Source organism: Castanea sativa, chromosome 4, assembly GCF_040712315.1.
Source record: "Castanea sativa cultivar Marrone di Chiusa Pesio chromosome 4, ASM4071231v1".
NCBI classification, from domain to species: Eukaryota; Viridiplantae; Streptophyta; class Magnoliopsida; order Fagales; family Fagaceae; genus Castanea; species Castanea sativa.
The window spans coordinates 24,408,884-24,416,487 of record NC_134016.1 but is presented as its reverse complement, the minus strand read 5'-3'; positions in this window follow the sequence as shown (position 1 = coordinate 24,416,487).

The window sequence follows — 7,604 nt, the reverse complement described above, 5'->3', positions numbered from 1 at the left end:
ATAAGCAAACAACCTCAAAGTTGCCCAAATAAGATGTTGTTGGAAAGGGCTTGTGGTGATTTTCATTTTTTTTTTTTGGGAGGGGGGTGGTGATTTTCATTTTGGTGAGCTTAATTTGCTAAAATCTCATTTAATAAAAGTAATTTACCAAAAGTCCAGGAAAGTGTTTTACTATTTTTATTTATCAACTCTTGTTTTTCACCCATTTTTCAAAATCTTTAAATAAACTCACTCAATTTGAAACTTGGAGAAAAAAAGCAAGTATTTTTCGAGAGTGGACTTCATAAGCTTTCCAATGACACCTCATTTGATCAAAACGGAGATCGGGAAATCTAAAATGATTTAGAGGAAAAATAGGCCAAAGTTAAGGAAATCCGATGAAATTGCATTTTCGGTACTAAATTTTCATGCAGATTCTTAATTGCTCGTGGATCTTGGACCCAAAAGGTACATACTTTCTTGAATTGAGAGTGTTCCTTAACATCTTGGAGCAGATGGCTCAATAAAATTATGTTTGAATCAAGAGGTATTAAGTCGGGAAGATTAGCCTAAATCATGGAGGTTAATGTGTGCAGCCAGGTTTGGAGGCTATTAACTTTCTGCAAGGAGCTCCAAATGACTCAAGGATGGAACCTATAGAAAGTGTCAGAGATATATTAGCCCATTAGTAAAAGCCCAAGCCTAATTCTACTTTGTGTGCAAACCAAGTCTTTTACTTGTACTAGAAGTCTATTAGTCTAGGGTTTAGTCTACTATATGTACACATGTTATGGTTCATTGTAACACATGATTTGTACTTCGCTCTAATATATTATTGATGTAGCCCTTTAGAGTTTCCTCCGTGGATGTAGGCCGTTAAGCTGAACCGCGTAATCCTCATGTGTTATTGTATTCTATACTTTATGCTTTTACTTCCACATCTATACTAGCATATTCAACATGGTATATCAATGTTAATATTTAACGGAAAGTACGCTGCAAGATCTTTCAGTGGACACCAAGATCATCAAAATCAGAATGCAAAGTTGGTGCAGGGAAAGCTGGAAACAAAGAGCAGCTAAAACTGAGCTGGAATAACTAGACTAGGCTTAAAGCTGCGCTTGAGTGCCAGCACAGCTAGTTTAAAAGCTCCAGCTCCCCCATTGGTCATAACACAAAAAACGCCCAACTTTTTGTCCCCTGCCTCCAGAGCCCTTTGGAACAACTCCCAGCCCTCTAGAAAAATTCCCTTCATCCTCCATTGTTGATCTAATCCATGTTCTAATTGGCATGAGGTATACCTTTTACCCCTTTTATTTAAACTTTTTATTCATTGTTCACATGCCATTCATTTATACATCATCATATTATATATGTCATATGTTAGGATAGATTGCATGTCATTTTTACATGTCATCCTATAATAGTTTACATGTCATTCTTTCATATACCTTCATACATTTCATCTTAGGACAGATTGCATGTCATATTTACATGTCATCCTAGAATAGATTGAATGCCATTTCTATCTATGTCATACTGGGATAGATCATATGTCATCCTAAAATAGGTTTTATTTATGCTTTATTTCACATGTACATACATACTTTTTTTTTTTTTTTTACCAAATGCCAAATATGTTAGTTGTTATTTAAAATGGTGAAATTTTAAGTTTAAATTCAAAACAAGGTACTATGGATTTGTATAGACGTTGTGGGATGCATAATATCTTTACCACATGTAACCGAAATTCCGAATCTACAATTTCTGGTTCGAGAAATTTTTTTATTTTCTAGTTTAGCTTAGGAGCCTTAGGGTTTTCTTAAGTAAAATTAGAAAATAAAATTAATTAGACTTAAGTAACCAATCAAACCTTAGAATCCTAAAAATTGGTAGCGACTCCTTAAAATAAAGGTGCGTTTAAATACAACTTATTTTGTTGAAAACTAATAACAATAAAAAAATAATTTTCAGTTACTGTTTACAATAAAAAATACTGTTTACAATAAAAAATACTGTTCATATACCTTGATGAATTATTCTTGGGACATGAACAATGCACCAGGCGCAACAGTGCACTAGGTTCTAATCCAAAAAAAAAAAAGAAAAAAAAGGCTAAAATGTCAGACGTGGAATGCCTACATACACGTGTCATACGCATACGTACACATGCACATGTCACCTAGTAAAGCATACCAAAATCCATTGGAATGCAACGTCGTTTTTTGTGGTGAGAATCTGGGTATGATATATGTGATATTCTTTGTCGTTTGTTAGGAAAAAGTCTTCAGAAACTCCAAGAACAAATAGTGGTTCTTGAGAATAGTAAACCGGCTGCGTTTAGTGAACAAAGAAAACTGAATAGTAGCTCATTCATGGGATATCATTTTGGTATATCTCCACATTATTGGTCAATGCGGATGACTTAGAGATCAAAATCACACCGGCTGCTTATGGTCTATTGCATGGGAAGGAGATTTGTCCCAAGGTGAGAAATTCTAAACCTTGCAATAATATAGTTGGTGTGGTGAAAATGTTTTGGATTGATATGTACTTCCCAATCACCAACAACTCGTTTGAACATGAGATATACGGGTTGGAAAATTTGAATTTTGTTGCGGCAAAACAAGAAATATTAATAATAAGTGGCCAAAAGAATAATGATTCTTGGGCGTTTGGTCTTGGATTGGAAGTTGGAACAGTTAACAGTTAGTTCCAAGGCAAACAAATTAAACAACCTACTTCTTGTTTTCCTGCCCACATTCCCTCCTTTGCTTCAGACTAACTCAAACCCAGTAGCTCGTGCCCATGCAGGTTGTGCACTCGATACTAATTAGCCCAACAAAACAGATGTCCACTCTAGAGAAACTAAATGCGGTTGCATCCCTTGGCATTGAGAATGATGTTTGGGTCTCCGCCAATGAGTTTTTGAGAATTTGGTTTTTATACTTACAAAATGGAGTGAATTTGCTTCAACGGACAAGGAAATATTGGTTACGTGGAAAGATATAAAATGTTTCAAGTTCCTCATAGCCTATAAATGATGAGCTTGTATTAGAAAGATTAAAGAAGTGCAAGTCCCTTGTGCTTTGGCTATGGTCCACGCAGAAAATAGAGTTGCTGTAAACGGACATAAAAGAATGATAGAATTCGGTCCAGTTGGGAGTGTCCGCCTTGCAGGTCTAATTCGAAATGAAATTTGCTTACTCATTTTAGAATGTGATTAATTGCTTTAGAGTAGTTGGTATATTTGATGGTGAAGATGCCTTAGACTATTGGGTTAGTGGTTGGTTGGTTCCGCCTCACGAAGATGCCAACCACAACAACACCTCTCACAGGCAAGGTATTTTGAACGCGAGGAAAATGTTAGGAACCTAACGCCTATAGGCGTATATATAAACAACCATTGTTGTAACGTTGGATTTAGTTAGTTAGGCATTTACTTAGTTGGTTAGTTAGTTATATTATCAAACATGTTAATCTCATTTAATACACGTTAGAATTACTAATGCGAATGAAGAATAATAGAATCACTAGGATAAATATATGTTGGCCAATACAATAGTTTTATAAGGTTCTATATATACTTCAATATAATCACATTTTCATTCGTAGAACAATAAACCAATTCATTGATTAATACATTTTCTCTCTTTCTTAATATTTCTCTATGGAAAATAACTACCTCGAATTAAGTCATATTAGCAAAATAGTCCTCAAATTTTTTTCAAATAGAATTCAAGCACTCCTTGTTTAGAATTCCTCAAGTAAATGTCCTCTTTTTTTTTTATCTTTGTTTTCTTAAATTATTACATGTAAATAATGAAATACCCTCCACTTAAATCAAATAAAAATAACCTAAAAGCGAAATTCCTAAAGAATTAAAAGTTGATTTTCACATTAAAAACTCTGAAATTTTAGATCGAACCCCTAAACACCAAAACATAATCTTAGAGCATATGCACAATCTAAGAGGCTGGAAATAATTTTATACCTATTGGATATCAAAACACCAAAAACCGATATGTTATATCCAATTTTTTATTTTTATCGAGAATTGACTTATAAAAGCCATCCGATTCTCTATATATATATATATATGCACACACAGATAATTTTTCATTTACGCTCTGTTTGTTTCAACAATGATGTTTTCTAAAAAATGAATCATTTTCCAAAAATAATTTTCTATAAATTTATCCCATTTTCCAATGTTTGGTAGCAACTTTATATGAGTTGAAAAACAACCTCCTAACTTCTCCTATTTAGCTTACTGTAAGATAGAGCTGTTTTCCAAAAAAAATTAATGGAAAACAATCTCTAAAAATAAGCCATATCTTTTATGTTGATCAAAAATAGTTTTTCTTTGACTCATATTTTTTTTATGCTACCAAACACTAGAAAATAAAGAAAACTATCTTTACACAAAGTTTTCTATCGAAACAAACAGAGTGGTAGTTACTAACAATTCCATCAAGTTTCTAAGAATATCATTCAAATTTTGTTCTTTGGAGTGTGAGTCAAAATCCAAAATCACTCCAAAGGGCAACCAGTACTTAAAATATCAACTAACAATCAAATTCATATTTAATAGTTGTAAGTGGAAACAAGTTCACGTTGATTGCTTAAAATACACTATTATCTTAGTCTTGGAAGGCAATATCACATCAATTTCATGTTTAATTACACGTACATATGTGAGTTTGAAATACTTACAAAAAATATACTCATTATGTGTAATTTTCTCTTGCAGGAGATTAAAACCATTCATCTAATCATACAGACATGCTGTCAAGAGAATCCAAGGGTCAAGATCAATTGGAACATGATTTTTAAAATATTAAATAAGTAAAAAACGTGTGAGAATAAAAAAGGGAAGAAAGAAATTCGTCCAAACCAAAATTGGAAAAATCCTGATATGGAAACATCCTGCACTGTTTCAGTATTTTTGCCATAATTTCTTGCACAGATGTCCGATTGACCTGATTCTTGCGGCCACGGAAAGAAGACTTGAAGATCTACAACTTTGTAGTTTACCGCAAATTCCAGAAAAATCGTTTTGAAGGTCAAAAGTGAGTTGGAAGCTGACAGCGGATAATATTCCGAAAATTAAGGGATTTCCATCCTAAATTTGAGGGATTTTCTCTTTTTCTTTTGGAGGAGGCTGGGGTTATAGTAGAGGAAAAACCCTAGAATCTTTTTCATCTCTTGCTTTATTTTATTTTTTTAGACATTCAGAATTTTTTTGATGGATTTCTTTTGCATAACTATGTGTGGCTAAATCTCTAGCTAGGGTTAGAAGTGAAATCTAATATTTTTATCATGTGTTCTTAGATACATGCTTTCTATGAATTGATGATCGAATTTTGGGATTGATTTACGATTTGGAATCATTGCATGTTGATAAGTTTTTAAGATTTAATATGATTTTTATTTATATTGAATGCTTGAACTCCTTGATTCGTTATGATTTGAGAATATATTGAATGCTTAATCTCCCCTATAACATGTCAATTGAATGATTTGCTCAATCACTCATATTCAATCTACTTTATACCTTGTTTGAGTACTTTATTATTTTATCTTCTGAATAGGCGAGTTGGCTCTCTACCCTAATTGAGTTAAAAATAATCCAAGTTCATGTGATAAAATATTAGGTGGATCCTTGGATTCCTAGTGTTTCTATCCATTAATTTCTCTTAGATTTACTTTGCTATTTTCAATTGTAGTTTCAATATTATCTTGCTTCATCTTTGGGTGAAAAAACAAACAAACAATTTTTTTTATTTACTATTTAATAATAGAGCTTTTTACATTAGTGTCAATCATTCCCTGTGGATCAACCTCTGACTCACCGAGATAATATAACTTGTGAAAAATATAATCTTGGGTTTGCATTATTTTAATTGCAACAGTACACAATGGTAAAATTCAAGAAAGAGAAGCTTCCAAAACTTGAGTATGAGTCCCCACTCGATCTCTGTTATAACCAAAAGGAAGGCAATTGCAACTGCATAACACCACATACTAATGCATGAATTATATAAATTAAATTACTCTCATATATTTTCATATTTAACCTTACTTTTATGTTTTTTTCATGACTAAGCATAAATTATTTATGTCTTATATAAGCAATGGAGACTTTACATGCTAATAGGCTTTATCTAATGCATAAGGATGAACTCTAACTCAAGTTGGTTGATCCCAACTCAAACTCAAATACCTTAAAGATGTTGTGAAGCGTAATCAATTAAGGAAAGAAGGCAATTGGATAAAAAAAAAAACATTAAAAAATCAAATTTCAAAATCAAGAGTTTTTTTTTTTTTCTTCACATGGGCCTAAAAATCTGAAGAATACAATCATCCTGCAATATGGGCCTAAAAATCTGGCGAATTTCCATCCAAATTTCCTGATTCTCTTAGGGTTTCTCTATAGTAGTTGGAGATAAAAGAGGGGCTAAATGTAAGAAAGAGGTAGAGAGGCGGAGGAGACAACCAAAACAAGAGAAGAAAAAAAAAAGACTAATATGATGGAGGCCATAGTACACAACCTGGAGTAGAAGACAGATTGCAAGGAAGGGTGTGCTTTTGACATTATATTTGGATGTTGGATGTTAGGCCCAAAACTAGAGGGATTCATTTGACTTTGTAGGATCTTGAATGTTAGGCTCATAGCATATTTGTTACCTTAGACCCAAGACTTTCTTTTTCGAAAAGACTGTGATTTGGACTTATGATAGCAAATGGGCTATGACCCTATGGACCTTTCAAGTTAAGACATACCTTTGGATTTCAGGACAAGCTTTTTATATGTGAGATACTTTTTTTCTTTTCATCCAAAAATCTTAGGGTATGCCATAGCTTATGGGCCATCCTCCCAATTTTACATTTTTTATTTGTCCTTTAGAATTAGGTGAACACAAGATATATGGTTAAACAAACAAGAGATATAAAAGTACACCCTCATTTGATAGAATCTAGGATATAGGTGGGCCATGATTCCAACATTAGGCCTAAGTGGAGCCCATATGGATTGGTGGCAAACCTCTAATGTACTTAAAGCCCATCATAGGGAATGATATGGATTGTGATTTGGAGGGATGAATTTCGAAGAGTCTTGGTCCAAAATGGAACCTCCACTTTCCCACTCATCTCCAATCATGGCAAAGGGACAAAAGAACCAAGTGATAGTGTGTGCAAAATTATATTTAAAAAGTCTTTGTTAGGATTAGGAAATAATACACATTGGAGTCAAACTTCTCAGTCCCTAGTAGGGTTGCCATTGTAGGCAGAAGTGTCTATGACGAGTTGGCTCTCCTTATGGGAAGTACGCCTCGTCCTACAGTGAACCAAGAAGAGGGTGAAAATGAAGTTACCACCTAGATTAGGTTTAGAAATTATATATGTAGTGCCCTTGTGGAAGGAATGATCTTTACCCGAGCATGTGTCCTAAGTTTAGGTATGGGGATGGGAAGGTGTTAGACACCTAACCCCACCCGACCCGTAGGTTGGCCTCTACTCATTGTGTTCAAAATCCTAATTACATCAAATGGTTTTCCAATAGGCTATTCTAGTCTCTCTCTCTCACACACACACACACACACTAACATGCATATAACCAC